Raw genomic sequence first — 18,054 nt, forward strand, 5'->3', positions numbered from 1 at the left:
AGGCATCTTCCCCAAATATTTAATTACATTTAATATTCCAAGAATCCCTCTATGTGTTATCCCCATTTTACAGAGAAGAAATCTGCGTTTTTTACTTGAAGTTGTTAAGCTTAGTAACTATGCAACTTTTTACTCTTTTGGCTTAATGTTGTTTTGCAAACACTTCATCATGTTACCTCGTATTTTCCTTTTTTCTTTCTTTAAAAATAAATACTCCTTCTTGTTCTAAAAATATTTTGAGGCACTCTTGCCTTTGGCTTTTCATTCTAAGGATTGTGTAATATCTTTTTAAGTTATCCTCCCATAATTTAACCGATTTCCTATTGTCAACAGTTTGGCTTTGTTTGTTTGCTTTTTGTGTTTTTTTACTATTATTAATTTATGTAAAAAAATAATAATTTTGCTACGAACATCTGCACATGAGCATTATTTTGTTTTGGAAATTTCCCCAAGAATGAAATTACTGCGTCAAAGGGACAATAATTTTTATGGTTCTTTATAGGGACTAGCAAACCGCCCACCCAAAGGAGTACGTGTTGCTTGAGGATAAAAAGAAAAACACTGGTTTTCTACAAAAGACATTAATTTTCACTTATTCAAAAAATATTCGAGTGCCTGATAGGTGGCGGGCGCCATGCCAGGGGCTGGGAACTGAAATGAGCAAGGCGTAGGGTCCCGGTCTTCAAGGAGCGCAGGGTCGGGTCGGTAGAGGAAACCACACGTTACAGGTGCCTGCCACCGGCCAAGGAGGACCGAGAGCTCTTTGGCGCAGGAGCGTGGACAGAAGAGAGGAGGCAGATGTTTTCGAGCACCGAGAAAGTCTCGCAGCGTGGGCAGCGCTTGACCGGAGTCTTGCAGAATGAGTAAGAGTTTGGGCATGGGATTTATATTTTACTGTGACTCTCTGGCCTTTCACCAAAAAAAAAAAAAAAGTTTCCCGCTCTTGGCACAGAGAACGTTGGTGGAGTCGTAAGCCCCCAACGCCTTAAAGCCTCTTTTTATTTCCAAGGAGAAGGTAAGGGGTTCTCTCTGACTGCAGGAGCAGGATCTGGGGACCGGGAATTCCTGGTGCGGAGAGGACAGGAGGGGACCCGAGCGCGGGCCCGCTGTCCCCGGGAAACAGACCCAACGAGTGGCCCCCGGGAGAGAGAAGAGGCACCTTTGGCGCCGGGCTCCAGAGGAGTTAGCGCAGCTTCATCTGCATGGGAAGACCGTGAGCGTACTGGGGCTGCCGGGGGTGCGGGGTTACAGAGCAGCCGGCGAGTGGGCTCCGAAGGGAGCTGAGCTCCGCAGTCTGGGATCCCCAGGTGGCAGGCGGGCGGGGAGCGGGAGAGGGGCGGAGCTCCAAGGCCGGAGCCGCGGCGGCTGCCCAGAGGGTCTGCGGGGGCTGCTGCGGCCGGCCCCGACATCTGGCGCCTCTCCGAGACCGTGGCCTTGGTTGGCATCGGGAGCTGGGCCCACCTGGTGCCCTGAACTCAACTTCCAGCGGATCCTCGTGTAGATCCACAGCCAACGGGTCGGAGCTGCCCCTGGTGAGGGAGCCCGGGCCAGGGCGGCAGGTAGGACCAAGGTACGCGAGGAGGGCGAGCGGAAAGCGCCCCGATGCCGGATGGGCAGTGGCGGCGTCCAGAGACCTCACGGCCTCAGGAGCTAAAGGAAGGGCGCCCACCGAAGCGGTTCAGCCCTGGGAACACCGGGTGCGGGGCGTGGGGGAAGTCAGGGCAAAGTTACAAGACCAAAGACTTCAGGCGCAGGACCGTTCAGTTACCTCGGATGAACAGGAGTTCGTACCAAGACACAGGCTGTGGGTAGTGTGTTGTGCCTGCGCCTTGTTTCTGCCTGTGGCGCCGTCAGAAAGAGCTCCCTTTCCCTGTGTGTTAACAAGGACACGGGCAGCTTTCTAGTGTGTTCGCAAAGGGAAGGGAGGGCCACAGTGTCAGCACCCATCCTCCTTGGCCAAAGGCTCCAGGTGCCTTGAGGACACCGCCTCCATGGCACCAAATTAGGGTGTCAGACCTGATCACCAGCTGCCACATTCCTTGGGGTGAAAAAAAAAGGTACCAGACAAATGGGGTCTTTTATTATTTTTTAGATTATTTTAAAATTGTAATTTTAAACAGATAGCACATGGTTTTTAAAATCAAATAATGCAAGTTTATCTTCTAGTTTATAGCTCTTTTTTTTCTCATGTCCTTTCTTACTCTTGCTCTTCCTCCCCCCTTTTGATTCTTTATCCCACCTCCTGCCTAATGAAAGTACCAGAAGAAAATGACATCACTGCCACTGCCTGCGTCCCATAATCTCCAGTGTTTCCCACTGGCACCACCCCTGCTGTCTTCAAAGTCTTTCATTGGGGTGGACCTTGGGGTAGGGAGCCCACTACCGAGAGGACACTTCATTTACTTTCCTTAACTCTCCCCACATTAGGGAGGAGTCCATGATGAGTGCTATTCTATGTTCTTTCCCTTAAACTAGACTTTCCAAGTGTGATTTAGTAGAGTCTGGTACTGAGGGGAATTAATGAAGGGTATTTCCTAAAATGCGCTCGATTTCCAGGAATTAAACACCTCATGAGTTCCTATTCCTGAAAGCAGAACTTTGCCAATGACAGCTTTACATTGCCTCTCCCTTCTCTACCCAGGCCCAGCAGAGTAGCAGGCATAGGATTCTTCCTCTGGAAGAACCTCAAAAGATGGAAGTTTTATACCTGTGAAGGGGCTCGGGGACATAGCTTTGTGGCAGACAATGGGGGTGGGGGGCTGACAGAGAGAGATGTAGAAGGGTGAGAGAGGAACACAGAAGTAGGAAGTGAGAAGCAGGCCAAGATTCTTGAGTGGAGAAGAATCCTGAAGCACAGGGCTCTATCATTTAGGAATAATCTCCAGATAATTTTGCTATAAGACACACATATGGCTTAACTTCTTGCTAACAATCAGCACAATCAACTCTGTTCCAAGGCCAAAATATATTGAGAAATGGAAAAAAATCAGCAAATAAACCCATTTTTATCTATATGATAAAATAGAAGTACTTTAAATTGTTTTTAGTGAACTAATAGGTTTTTTAGGAGTTGTGTAGAGTGTTTAAAATAACCTAATGGGGGCACCTGGGTGGCACAGTTGGTTAAACAGTTGACTCTTGGTTGCAGCTCAGGTCATGATCTCAGGGTCGTGGGATGGAGCCCCTAGTCGGACTCTGTGCTCAGTGCAGAATCAGCTTAAGACTCTCTTTCCCTCTCCCCCTCCCTCCTGCTCTCTCTCTTTGAAAGAAATAAATCTTAAAAAAAAATACTTAAATAAAATAACCAAATAGGTACTCTAAGTCACTACATTTCCTTTATTTTATTCATGTTTTTCAAGTTGCATGACCTAGACCTGTATCCCACACATGTCAGAAAGTTCAAGCTGGTTAGAAGCTACCACTTGTAAGAAGCCTTTTTGAATGAAGGTTAATAGGGGAGTAGATTTGAAAATAAGGACAGATCCTTATGGTAGGGTAGGGAAATAATGAGGAGGAATGAATTGAGTACCAGCTTGAGTCTCATAAGGAATCAGGTATAATTCTTAAGAGAACATGGCAATGATTCATTCATTCATTCTTTCTTTCATAATGTTTATAGAGTGCCTGGCTATGTGTCAGTCACTGGAGGAAAAATGGTGAATAAAACCAGGCAAGATCTCTGATCTCCTGGAGCTTATAGATGCTTTAGGGAGGCAACTGTTAGTAAAATAACAAAGTATTGAATACGTAATTACAAACTAAAATAAGTTCCCTAAAGGAAAGAAATAAAGTTCTTTGAGGGTGTATACACACTGTACAGCAAGACCAAGGAGGGCTTATCAAGGAGGTTTCCCTAGAGCTGATATTCAAGAGTAGGTGGAAATATTGATGATATATATGGTTTTGAGATAGGAGCAAAATGTATCGGCTAGAAATTGCATTTGGCTGCTAGTAATCAAAAAGTCTGGCTGCCACATAATGTTTGCCAGACGGCATGTGTATACGTGTAGAATTGGCATTTCTGGAATTTTGGGGAAGGATTCCTTGCTATCACAGTATCATCTGTGCTGCCTTGAGTTGGTCATCGTTTTCCATTGCTGTTATTCTTGCTTTTAAATTAAATGTTTAATTTCATTTTTATTGGTTTATTTTACTGAGCATAATAAAATATGTGCATTGTGGTTCAAATATGAATCATCCATATTCCCATTGCTAAGGTAGGTATGTATGTAACTGCCATACCACATTTGGCTTGTACAGTGACAACTCATTGTTATCACTTTCCCAGGTGAAAAGAAGTGTGGCAGGTAGACTACAATATCTTCTTTCCATTCTTATCCACTGCTCTAATTGGTAGGATTCAAAATGTTTTTTGACTCTAAAGCTGCATGTACCTCTTCAGAATATTCAGTCCTTTAGTAAAGAAAAAAATTACTAATTGCGATTGGTGCTCTAAGTAAAAGCAATATAAATCTCACAACGTAATGGCATGGGGTGCTCTGACCAAGCAACATACTGCAAGTGCAAACAAATATTTTCATTCATTCAACAATATTTGCAATAAACCTTCTAGATGCCCAGCACTGTGCTAGATACTATGGATAAAGTGGATTAGTAAGACATGGTCCCAGCATTTAAGGAATTCATAGAAGTCTAAGATGGGGGACTCATCCTTATCCATGTAAGGATAGGAAAGCATTGTGGTTGCCCTAATGAAAGCATAATTAGTGATACACAGGGAGCGGAGGGGTCAATTCCAGCAAGGAGAGGAGGGGTTGAGGAAAGGTTCATGGATGAGTTAACACTTGAGATGAATCTTGAAAGATGAGACATTCCACAAGATAAACAAAGGAAACAGGGCATTAGAGAAGAAGGGACTTGTGCGCAAAAACAAAGACAGAAGTGGGAAACAGCATGTCAAGGTCCAGGACAGGAAAGTGGCTCAAAGAGCTGAAGCATCAGGAGCAAAAAGGGGCTCATGAAGAGATGAGGCTGGAATGGTGAGCAGGCCAGGTCACAGAGAACCTACATGCCATCACTTGGATAGGTGGTGGTTTTAAAATAGACACTGTGAAACAGGCATACAGACCCAAGTTTGAGTCACTGCTCTGCCACTTTTTTGACTTCAATAAGTAATGGTATTGAAGTTTGTACCTCCATTATTGGGTTCCTGCAAGAACTGAGGATAAGTCAGGTAGTACCTGGCACAGATTATGCATCTAGTTATTATTGGCTTTTTTTTCATTATTTATCCTTATGCAAAGGAAGTCACTATAAGTAGAGGAGTGACTTAATGAGCATTTTTATTTAGACCATACTCATTCTGGCTGCATAAGGATGCTGAGTTAAAGGGGAGCAAGTTTGGAGCAGAGAACCCACTTACAGAAATTATACCCATTCAGATGATGATGATGATAGCCCGAACCATGGTGACCATGGCAGTGGCCATAGAGAAAAGGAACCAAAGCTTGAGGTGTCTGCAAGGTAAACGCCACAAAACTCAATTACTCATTATTTGTGGGGAGTGGGATTCTGGTCTGTTATTTTTTTGGTTCTGTCATCTAAGTGATTTTAGGATAACAAAAGAAAACCAGATATCAACCAGGACTAGGGATTAGGTATCTAGGAACTGCTTCTGTGCAGAGGACTTAATGATTGGAACAAAAAAAAAAAAGCTGTCTTTGTAACTGAGAAGACTCCTTGACAACTTCTATGTTATAACATAAAATAGCATCAGGAAGGCTTAGTTGATCCATTACAAATAAAAGCCATTATCTCTCTCTCTCTCTGTCTCTCTCATCTCTGGGAGGCTTTTAGTTCAAGGTGAGTGAACATTAGATTTCATCCATTTGCCACTGTCATAAAGTGCCACATACAACACTCACTCGTGCCTGGTAGTTTGGGTTTTAGTCTTGCCTGACACTAACCTGATTGAATTTTTTCTCCATTTTTCTCAAATGCCCTCTCACAATTCAATATGCACAGGCTAAGGTGCCTCTACTAAAGCTAGTGAGAATCGGAGGATTTAGGTGGTCCCTGTTTTATATGCAATGTAGTCTTGGTAACCATAGCATCCGTTTGTAAAATGGAAAATAATCCAGATGTGTGTGGTAATGTTTGCTGAAAAGTTGTTGGAAATTTTGTGCCTGTTTCCCCCAAATGTGGATCCTAGGAAATGCTGACTGAATGTTGGATTCACTTGCTTGAACAACTGTATAATTACTTGAAGCCACAGAAATGAACAGACATTATAATTAGGCAGGGCCAATGAGTGAGGTGGTAAAGTGTAAAATGAAGAAAAGTAAGGTGTGCCTCTGCCCTAGACAGTCTAGAGTTTGGATAAAAGTGGACTGGCCATCTCTGTGACTTTGGGCAACATATCTCACCTCTCTAAGCCTCAGTTTTATTGGTGGATATTCCTTTGGATATCTGTAAAACAGAGGTAATGTCTCCTTCAAAGGGTGGTTGTGAGGGTTAAATGAACTATATAGGGAAAGTGCTTAACAATGCCTGGCATATGGTAGCTGCTTAACTGGTCCACATCCTTTGGCTCAGCCCCTGTCTGAGATCTTTCCTTATACTGATAAAGCAGGAAGAATGAAGATTTCTTAGGTTAAGCAACCTGAATTAATTGGCTTTTATGTGTTTCTCATCTATAATTGATTTTTTCCCCTAGAAACTAGGGTGGAAACCTGTTTTCCTCCACCCTCCCAGAATGCTTATCAGTATGATGGGGGCAAAGGTAATATGATACCTGCAGGGAGAAAACTAATTTTAGCTATTCTTTCAACAAGTCTTCCACATACATACAAGCAAAATTACTAACAGTAAGAAAACGAAGTGATCTGACTTCTTTCTCCCATGTTTTTTGTTGGTGGAGTTCCTAACAAGCATGTTTCATGTTTATTTGTTGTTTTTCATGTAGAAAGAAAGAAGCAGGCTCAAAGATACTGCTACTGTTTCCCCAACCCCCAACAATAACTGTGAGCTGTTTGTCCTTAGGAAATAAGTTGTTTTTCTCCTCTTAATAGAAGTTGATGGTTGAAAAAATTATCACATCCTCCATTTAGTCCTTCTAAATATTCTGTAATTTGACATAAGCCTTTTTTAGTTCAACAAGCATTGTTTGAGCTCCAACTGTGTGTCAGGCATTAAGTTATCACTACACACTCAGGCCAGTCTTGACCCAGCTCTCCAATCTGGTAACCCTTGTGGAAGAGGGTGGGTAGGTAGAGGAGTGGACGTGCAGGCTGATCAGAGAGAGCCAAAGAGAGCAGAACCACCAGACCAAAGTTCTCTACCATAGCTTCAGGCCCCCAGTCCATCAGATCATGAGCTCCTTCAGGTCAAGATCCCAGTCTGCTCCTCCCTACCCCATAAACCCCTGTCCAAGGGAGCCCTTTAACACTGTTTGTCAATGGAGAGATCAAGAGATGAAGGTAGTGAGGAGGCCATATGGCCTTCTCTTTCTGTATTCTTAAAAATGAAAATATTCCAAATAAAGTTTCACTCTGCAGTTATCTAATTATCACCCTCATCTTTTGAGAGGCAGCACAGCCTCATGGTTAAAAGTCTGGACTTTGGAGTTACATTGCCTGGGCCCGTGTCCCAGCTCTACAACTTACTAGTTGTGTGACCTTGGGTGAGGTATTTAACCTCTCTGTGCTCCAGTTTCCTTATGTATAAACTGGTATTATTAATATCACCTACTTCATTGGGATTTTTTAATTGAGTTATAATTGATATACATGATGTTAGTTTCATGTATACAACATAATGATCACCAAAATAAGTCTAGTTAACATCCATCAACATAAACAATTCTTTTCTTGTGATGAGAGTTAAGATCTACTCTCTTAGCAACTCTCAAATATGCAATACAGTCACCATGCTGTATTACATCATTACATCCCCATGACTTATAACTGGAAGTTTGTACCTTTTGATGCCCTTCATCCATTTCACCCACCTCATTTCACCCACTTGTTGGTTGTTAAAGGACTTAAAAGAGCTAATACACATTGTTCAACCTCATCCAGCACAGACAGCAGGTCTTATTCAGGTGTTGAAACCCCAGAGTCCATTGGGGGAGCTGAATGAAGGAATGACTCTCAAGATGTAGACTGCTGTAACACTCAGTGGCGATAAAGCACTTTCCTAAGATTAACTCATATGATCCTCAGAACATCTCAGGAGATAAATAAGGGGGATGAGCGGGATAGCTATCATCATCTCCAGCTTACAAATGAGAAAAACAGAGCACTGAGCGGCAGAATGACTTGCCAGAGAAAACATGACTATGGAAGACAGAGTGGATTAATGCTCTTGAGTGCGTTTATTTCTGGCCCTTGACTCTTCCCGCTACCTGGCTGTCTCTTGATCTTATGCAGATTTCATGGAACTCAACAGATATCTAATAGCAAAAGTGAATACATATAGCTCTTGTATCTTTCTGAAGAAATGAACTTCTTACTGTAAATATACTCCCTCAAATTGTAACTTCAAGTTAAACTTGAAGTTTGGAAAGTTTCTTTTTAGGCATGTGGGGAGGAAAACAGAGGATTTTTTTATGGAAATGAGGAAATTCTTTCTCAGTGTGAAAGCAGAGAATCATGAAGGAAAATATTAATAGATTTTATTACATAAACATTTAAAATACTACATATTAAAGTCAAAAGGAAAACAAACTTAAAAAAATTGTACCAAATATGCCAAAAGGTTAAAAGTTTCAGTATCTAAAAAGCACATAGAACTGAATAGGAAGAACATTTCAAAAAGTGCGCAAAGGACTGTTGTTTTCAAATAAAGAAAAGCATGTGGTTGGTGAACATATACAAATATTTTAACTTATGAATAAAAGAACCTTTGGGACTAATGGTTTTTTATAACTTTATTACCAACAAGACATAACTGAACTGACATAAACTGACATAACCTAATCCCACTTACTATACCCATATTTTGTGACTATCATCTATCTTAATCCTTTTCCATAGTTTTACTTTCCATGAAGAATCTCTAAAGTTCTTTATAAATTAATAACCTTCATGCACTTGTAAAAAGATTAACTTTGAGGTCAAAGCTAACTGGAATCAAATGTATCTACTTTGAGCCAATCTCTTGGCCAAGAAATTTTTCCAATTCCTCCAGCCCAGGACTTTCAAACTTTATGGTTGGGGATATTCTTAACATGTAGATTGCCGAGCTCCACCCCCAGAAATTCTGATTAGGTAGTTCTGGTGTAGAAGCAAATGTCTGTGATTCTTACCAGTTCCCAAGGTGGTGCTGGGATGCTGATCTATGGACCACACTTTAGGTAGCTCTGCTCAGATCCATTCCCTCTTTAATTTGTATCACCTCTTACATTGTACCTTTCTTATTTGAACATTTTCATTTCTGGGAATCTTCAACTTGTTTTTTATGTTATCATTTTCCAGTCAAGGAGACGTCCTTCGTATGCTGTGCTTTTATTTACAGAAGTAATCATATAATAAAATTTTCTATCACTTTCTAAGCACTTACGATGTTCCAGTAACTGTGTTAGTGCTTTATTCATACTACTTTTTTTCATCCTTTCAACAATCCTTGTTCTAGAGGTAAGAAAACTGAGGTCCTAGGATTCCTAGGAAGTGGGAGGAACAAGTCCTTTTGGCCCCAAAGCCCAAGCTCTTTCCATTTTACTGTCCTGTCCATGGTGGTACGTGTCACCAGGTCTTCAGTCAAAATGCCTTCTCAGTCGTGCCTCAGCTACCTAGCTCCTGCTGAGTCCCCAATCTAGAACCCCCTCTCTCCTCATCATCTATCCAGATCCCATCCAAGCCTTCTATGCCAGAAAGCTTTCCCAGCTACACCTGTCCACAACCAACACCACACCTCATGTTCTTACCTGGCCATTTATCATATGTGTTTGCATTTTTATATTAAGGGATTTTGTCTTCCTAACTGAATTAGAAACTCCTTGAAATCAGGCCCCATCTCATGCATCTCTGGGTCCGCCTTGGAGTAGCCATTGTGGGGACTGATTGCTTCCCTTACCCATACCCCCCTTCCTACTCTTCTCCTTTCCTATCCCCCTGTCTCTACCTCTTCCCTTCCTAATTTGTTGAAATCAAGCCCCATCAACAAGAAGTCAATAAATAAGCCAACCTTAACCCTTCTTTCCCCTCCCCTGCATTGCAGCTGTGGGTTACTTGCTAGTGTTTGCCCTGTTGTTCCACAGTATCTCGAGAAGGAACTTTTCTATAAGACCCTGTATTTGGCAGAGAAGCACTAGCAATGCCCTGTAACCCCTGATTCTTTTTGAGGGTTCCCAGACACCCCTCCTCTCCTTCCATATTTACTCAAATTCCGTTTCCATTATTTTACTTCCCAGTTTCACTCTGCATCCTTCACTGAATGTCTTCATTCGAGTATGTCAGTTCTCAACTGCCCACTCCCAGTTTGTACATCTGCAGAGCTACTTCCCCCCTAATGAAATCTATTAGGGCCAGTATGGTGGGACCCATTCATTTGGTCTGCACACTTTGGTTATTTTTTTCCCTCCCGTCTCCCCTCCTTCCTTCCCTCTTTCCATTCCTGCCTTCCTCCTTCTTTTTGAGGTCACTATTCCTGTTATTGCTTGAGTGGTGTTATCAACCCACTATGACAGCTTACACATCTCAGGGCTTAAAATCTTCCTTTTGTAATTTTCCCAAAACTTGTCATTATCTCCTTGTAAGGGTTCTGCAGAGCAGCTGGGCCTCATAGCAAAGGGGTTAGATTTTCCACGGCGCTTTCATTTCCTCCCTGACCATTGGTAGGAAAAGTGCTCCCTGTGTTCGTGTTGCAGCCTCATGCAGCTATGCTGCTAAAATGACACCACTAGGACATAATTTTAGAGTCAGTTTTCTAATTGAAGAAGGCTTTTTTCTGACCCACATTAGGGGTCACATGAGCCAGTTTTGTGGTGGCCCTGATGCTTTCCTTTAGTCTCCCCTAATCTGAATTCTTTCTCTGTGGTGCCTCATCCTGTGTGCTATTCTTGGTAGCTTTCAATATGAGACTGTAAGAAAAAAAATTCTAAGGAATACCATTTACTGTTTCTTTAGTGTTTACAATGTATTGGACATAGCACTAAGAATTTTTATACCTTGCTTTGTTTAATCCTACCAAAAACTTTGGTTGTTATTTACCCCAAAGATATAGACGTAGTGAAGAGAAGGGCCATATGCACCCCAATGTTCATAGCAGCATTGTCCACAATACCTAAATTGTGGAAGGAGCCGAGATGCCCTTCAACAGATGACTGGATTAAGAAGATGTGGTCCAGGGGCGCCTGGGTGGCACAGCGGTTAAGCGTCTGCCTTCGGCTCAGGGCGTGATCCCAGCATTATGGGATCGAGCCCCACATCAGGCTCCTCTGCTATGAGCCTGCTTCTTCCTCTCCCACTCCCCCTGCTTGTGTTCCCTCTCTCGCTGGCTGTCTCTATCTCTGTCGAATAAACAAATAAAATCTTTAAAAAAAAAAAAAGATGTGGTCCATATATACAATGGAATATTACTCAGCCATCAGAAAGAACGATTACCCAACATTTGCAGCAACCTGGACGGGACTGGGGGAGATTATGCTAAGTGAGATAAGTCAAGCAGAGAAAGACAATTATCATATGGTTTCACTCATTTATGGAACATAAGAAAAAGGAAGATCGGTAGGAGAAGGAAGGGAAGAATGAAAGGGGGGGTAAAGAGAAGGGGGAATGAACCATGAGAGACTGTGGATTCTGGGAAACAAACTGAGGGCTTCAGAGGGGAGGGGGGTGGGGGATTGGGATAGGTTGGTGATGGGTATTAAGGAGGGCACATATTGCATGGAGCACTGGGTGTTGTACGAAAATAATGAATCACGGAACACTACATTAGAAACTAAGGATATACTGTATGGTGACTAACATAATAAAAAATTATTATAAAAACAAGGGGGGAAAAAACTTAGGTTGGGTATTATCCCAATACAATGAAAAAACTGCGGCTTAGTTAGGTTAAGTGACTTGCCTGAGGTCTCATGGCCAGTAAATGGAACAGCCTTGATTCAAACCTATGTCACATAATTCCAAAGCCCGTAGTCAAAATTTAGTTTCTGGGAGCTTTGTTCCATTCTTCAAAAAATATGATGGTTTTGCCAAAAGCTCTCTCGTGTACTTCCATGACAGTATAAATGGAAACACCCTTATTGGAAGACAATTTGCAACACATATTATAAGTTTTTAAAATGTTCTTATCCTTTAACAATTCCCGTGCCTGAATTTATACTAAGGAAAGAATCATTAATATGTGCAAAGATTTAACCCTAGGGAAGATTAGGGAGGCAATATTCATAATATGAAAAATTTGAAATAGGTTCCATGTCCAACAGAAGGGAATTACGTATGATACATAGAGGTAATGAAATACCAAATAGCCATTATAAATTGTTTGGAAAAAGAATGTTCAGTGGCACAGAAATGTGTTCATGATATAGTAACTACTATAGGATTTCAGATTACATCCATTTTTGTAAAAACAGATGACAAAATAGATTCAAAGAGAAATGATACAGAGCTAGAGACACAGATATGTAGTATATATAAAAAATGCAAAAAGTTGTGAGATTAATGTGATAGAATTAAGATTAATTTTTATTTTCTTCTTTTATTGTTTTGTGTACCTTTTAAATTGGCATTGAAGTTTTTTAAAACTTATTATTCTTCTTGAATTGGAAAAATGTCTGTGTGTTGTTTGAAGACATAGGGTCTTTGGAACTGCATCTTGGTCATTCCCTCTGTTAGTGCTTTTATGCTGAAGACTTCTTAGATTGTTCTTTTTGCCCACCCACCTGCAGGGCTGAGCTGGGGAGCTGATCATATGTGCTGGAAATGTTTGCATGAAAGTAAGCTCTCGTCTGGTATTTTGTACCTTGTGGTTCAAGTAGCAAATTTATAGCTTGTTTGATCCAAATCCTTTTCCTGGTCTAAACTAACTAAACGCCCTCTCCTCTTCCCTCTGCTACCTGGTTCTGTGCCTGGCAACCCTTATTTTTCCTGTAGAGCAAGAGTCAGCCACCTTTCCTTACCTTCAGTCACACTGTAAAGAAAATTTCACACTTTTTTTTATAACAAAATCTTTGACCACTGTTCGTATTTACCAGTGCTCTTTTTATAATTTTCTCCACAAACAACCTTTTCTATAGACACTTGAGTTCCATCTTCTCAGCTTTTTTTAAATTATGATATGTTAATGACCATACAGCACATCATTAGTTTTTGATGTAGTGTTCCATGATTCATTGTTTGCATTTAACACCCAGTGCTCCATGCAATACATGCCCTCCTTACTACCCATTACTGGGCTAGCCCATCCCCCCACCCCCTCCCCACTAAAACCCTCAGTTTGTTTCCCAGAGTCCATAGTCTCTCATAGTTCATTTCTCTCTCTGTTTACCGCCCCCCCCCTTCATTTTTCCCTTCCTTCTCTCAGCTTCTTTAATAACTTTTTTTTTTTTTTAAAGATTTTATTTATTTATACGACAGAGATAGAGACAGCCAGCGAGAGAGGGAACACAAGCAGGGGGAGTGGGAGAGGAAGAAGCAGGCCCATAGCAGAAGAGCCTGATGTGGGGCTCGATCCCGCAACGCCGGGATCACGCCCTGAGCCGAAGGCAGACGCTTAACCGCTGTGCCACCCAGGCGCCCCAATAACTTTTTTTTCTTAATGCAGGTTTTCATTCTTTTTTTTCTTTGACTCAGTTCACTTTGGTTTCCTGACCCGGTCACCTCCCAACTGCTTTGTGCCGCTGACTCATATATATCTCCTATACTCATCATATTGCCTCCCCTTCTTTGAGGTCTCAGGGTGTCTTTGGAAGACACCTCCCATTCTTGCTTTCTTTCTGTTCTCCTCACTTTGATCATCTTTCTGCTGGCTTCCTTCATAGACTGCTTTGCAGTCCCCATTTCTGCTTCTACACAGTCTACCTATCAGTCTCTCATCTATTTGTACCCTCCATTCTGCTGGTAATCCTTAGTGTAATCATTTTAGCCTTTTATTTAAAGCTTCTCTGAAGTGTTTTTTCAGATATTTTTAAAGCAAGTTCCACTGCTCAGGCTCCTGAAGGGGGTGTGGAGCTTTCTGACTCATGCATGCCCTTTTCTTTAGAGCATATCAATTGTAGAATGAATAGTTTAACCTTAGAAAATAAAATACTAAAACAAAAAATCAGTTGGAACACCCTGTATTTTAAAAAATGTATATATTGGTTAGAAAAAAAAAACAAGTAATCTTTGAGAAGAGCAAATTATCCATGACCAAAAAAAAGCTCATGACACAGTATTTCCACCTCTTGAAATTAATCCTAAGGAGATAATCAGACAAGTGTTAAAGAAGTATTTGAAGACAGGTTAATTGAAATAGTTTGTAATAGGAAAAAAAATAAGAAATATCTTAAATGCCCAGCAGTAGATGATTGGTTACATAAATTTTAACTCATTTATACCATTAATCACTATGAAGCCATTAAATATGGTTGTTATGTATTTATGGAAATAGATACATTTGAGAATGAAAAAAAAATGGGTTGCAGTCCAGAATGTATAACATGATCCCGTTCTGTAAAATTATACATGTATATGTATATATAGTCACCAGAAGGAGATCTCTTGGTGATGGGCTTTTGGGGTGATTTTTAATTTTCTGTTTCTTTTGATGTCTTCTTTATATCTTTGTACATCGTTTATATATTTTACAGTTAGTAAACATTGTTTTTAAACCAAAAAAGCACTTAGTTTCTTTTCTTGGTACATTACATGACTAACTTCAATTTCTGATTCTTCCTTTTATATTTTCCTAACATTTTAGAATGAAAATATCAAACATTGTTTGATTTATTATGAAATATGTCATTCATACTAGAGATTTGTGATATCCACGTATGGTTTAAAGAATAATAATAAAATAGATACCTGTGTATCCATAATCAGCTTAAGAAAATTAATTGTTTGGAATCCCTCTGTGCCTCTAATCAAGCCCATCCTGTTCCTTCCTTCAAAGAGGCAACTACTCCCACTTTGTATTTCATTCCCTTACCTTACAGTTTTATGAAATATATATATGTTCAGTTGATTATGCTACAACTTGTGTTACTTTAATGCACACTAGTTCATATGCAATGAGCAAATAAGGGAATTGTGTCAATATGCACAAAAGTCACATTGTTTGTATAATATTTTTCTCCACACATCAATGTTCTGTCCTACTAAGGAGCAGTAGCTAACTACAAAGTACACTCACAAGGCTGAATGCAGCAAGCTGTGAATCTCTGTAAACAAAACTCATCCACCCCAAGTTTTTCTCTTGGCTCATTTTAGGCTCATCATCTGTCTGGGAAGTGCCTGTACCTATCTAGGAAGTACTTACTACACAGTTCTTCCTGACCTTCAGGCTTAGGATCTTTGTCCTAAGGCAGTTTCCTCAACCTTCCTTCAGTCTTCTTCTAAGAAGCTATCTTCCTCTTTTCTATAAGATCAATTCTCATATTTGCAGACGTACTTATTTATTAAGAATGTAATATGTCTTGTAGCTACACTAATGTTTTCACTAGGATTATTTATTTTATTAGTATTCTGTTTATAAAGTTATCTAGAATTTTTTTCTATTTTTCCAAAGGAAAATAGTCCATAATCCTGTTACTGTTAATGAATGGTTTTACAGAATGAGTATTTTTTTAATACATATATTACATTATATAAGAGACACCTGTATCCCTAAACAATATTAATTTGCATAGTTTTGAATTTTGTACAAATGGAATCATGCTATTTGCATATTTCAGTGTGCATTTCTAAAAATATTATATTTGTGAGAGTAATCCATGTTAATGACTATAGCTGTGGTTCATCCATTTTCACTGCTGTACAGAATTTCATTCTATGAGTATGCCAAAGTTTATCTATTTTCCTATTGATCAGCAGTTGGTATTTGCAGTTCTCTGGTATTATTTTTAAAATGTTGTTAAAAACAGTTTTGTACATGACTCCTTGGCACATATGCAAGAGTTTCTAGGGCATTCTACCTAGGGGTAAAAGTGCCAGGTTTAGGGTATGCACATCTTCATGTTTACTAGACAATGTGAGATAGATTTCCAAAGTGATTTTACCAATTTAAACTTCCACGATTACTGTGTGAGAGTTCTCATTTATCTACATCCTTGCCAACAGTTGAGTTGTTGCCAAATTGTTGTAGTTTTAATTTGATTAGCGATGTGTATGTGTTTCTTTCCTGGTCTATTCGTATTTTTTTCCCTCTGAAATGCCTGTTCATGTCTTTTGCCCATTGCTTTTCCATTGGGAGGCTCTATTTTTCTTTCTATAGGAATGCTGTACATTCTGAATACTAATCCTTTTTCACTTACATTGCTGCAACTATCCCCTTCCTGTTTGCAGCCTGTCTTTTCACTTTATAGGATCTTTTTATGAGCATTTCTTACTTTAACGTAGTTGAATTTGTCATCTTTTCTTGTATTATTTGTGTTTTTTTAAACTTGTTTAAGAAATCTTTCCATACTTGGGGTTATAAGACATGCTATATTTTCTTCTAAAAGAAATTTTTTGTGAACCATAAACTTTATTAATGGAAAATGGAATGCCTTGTTTCTGTGTTCTCTGTTCTATACTATTTGTCTTCCCTGCCATTATCAACTGTCTCAGTTATTCCAGCATAATATTGTTTTAGCATCTGGTAGGGTGAGCCTCCACCTTCTTCTTCCATCTTCTTCTTCTTTAAGAATATTGAATATTCTAGGCCTTGTTCATCCATAAAAATTACAGAAGCAGTTTGTCAAGGTGTGCTCATGCAACACACACACACACACATCTGTTGAAATTTTTATTAGAATTGTAGTGAATCTATAGATCAATCTGGGGAGAATTGACATGATAACAATATTGAGTCTTCCATGAACACAGTAGAGATCTCAATTTATTTAGATTTTCTTCGGTGTCTTTCAATAATGTGAAATTTTCTCAAAAAAGTTCTTGCACATCTTTAGTTCATTCTCTTCTTAAGAAACTTACTTTTTTCTGGGGCGCCTGGATGGCACAGCAGTTAAGCGTCTGCCTTCGGCTCAGGGTGTGATCCCCGTGTTATAGGATCGAGCCCCACATCAGGCTCCTCCTCTATGAGCCTGCTTCTTCCTCTCCCACTCCCCCTGCTTGTGTTCCCTCTCTCGCTGGCTGTCTCTATCTCTGTCGAATAAATAAATAAATAAACTTAAAAAAAAAAGAAACTTACTTTTTTCTATTATAAATAGTATCTATTTACAAAGTAAATACTTACAAAGTATATATTTCTGTTATTGGTGATTAATAGAAACACAATTGGCCTTTATCTAGTATATAACTGGCAACTTTGCTAAATTCTCTTATGAATTCTAGTTATATGTATGTAGATTCTAAGATTGTCATGTTGTCTATAATTGATAATTTTATTTTTCCTTTCCAAACCTTACACTTTTGATACCTTCCTGCTGTATTACTAAATTGTCTAAAACCTTTGAGAAGTATGGTGACTAACATAACATAATAAAAAATTATTAATAAATAAATAAATAAAACCTTTGAGAAAATGTTAAAGAGAAATGATTATGGGGCATCCTTTTCTTGTTCCTGATTTTGAAAGAAGGGCTTTTAACATTTCATCATTACATATAGTGTTTGGCACCTCTAGCATGGAGATGCCCTGTATATTGGACCACACTTTTCTCATACTTGATTAGGAAGAGTTCAACTCAAGTTTAGCCTTGGAGCAAGAGGCAAAATCATTTGCCTTAGATCTAGATTACGTAGGCTAATGTACTACAGAAAAAGAATTTTCTGTGTGGCCCACTACAATTTGACATTGGGGTTTGGGGCCAAAGCCTCAGCTAATATTCTCTGTACAAACATTTTCCTCTGAAACCTTGAGGGCAGGATTTGAGTAGTTCTATGTCCCAGCCAAAACCACTTCCTAATGCAGTTGGGTGGGTATCAGAATCAAACATTGTTGGGC

The 18,054-nt window shown here is 39.9% G+C and overlaps 1 protein-coding gene across 3 annotated transcripts in view; it reads left to right on the forward strand.

The window, feature by feature from the left end:
- The first annotated feature begins 822 nt into the window (after window positions 1-822).
- Window positions 823-18,054, forward strand: part of CASR (calcium sensing receptor) — a 78,182-nt gene continuing 60,950 nt past the window's right edge. Inside the window, exon 1 of one of the 3 annotated variants that reach the window (XM_034659412.1) lies at window positions 823-863. The gene's annotated coding sequence lies outside the window, so the exon portion shown is untranslated. Of the gene's footprint in view, window positions 864-1,386; window positions 1,571-18,054 lie in introns of those variants that run through there. The other 2 variants (XM_002927224.3, XM_019807944.2) reach the window with 2 other exon arrangements.

Source organism: Ailuropoda melanoleuca, chromosome 1 (genome assembly GCF_002007445.2).
Source record: "Ailuropoda melanoleuca isolate Jingjing chromosome 1, ASM200744v2, whole genome shotgun sequence".
Classification (NCBI taxonomy): domain Eukaryota; kingdom Metazoa; phylum Chordata; class Mammalia; order Carnivora; family Ursidae; genus Ailuropoda; species Ailuropoda melanoleuca.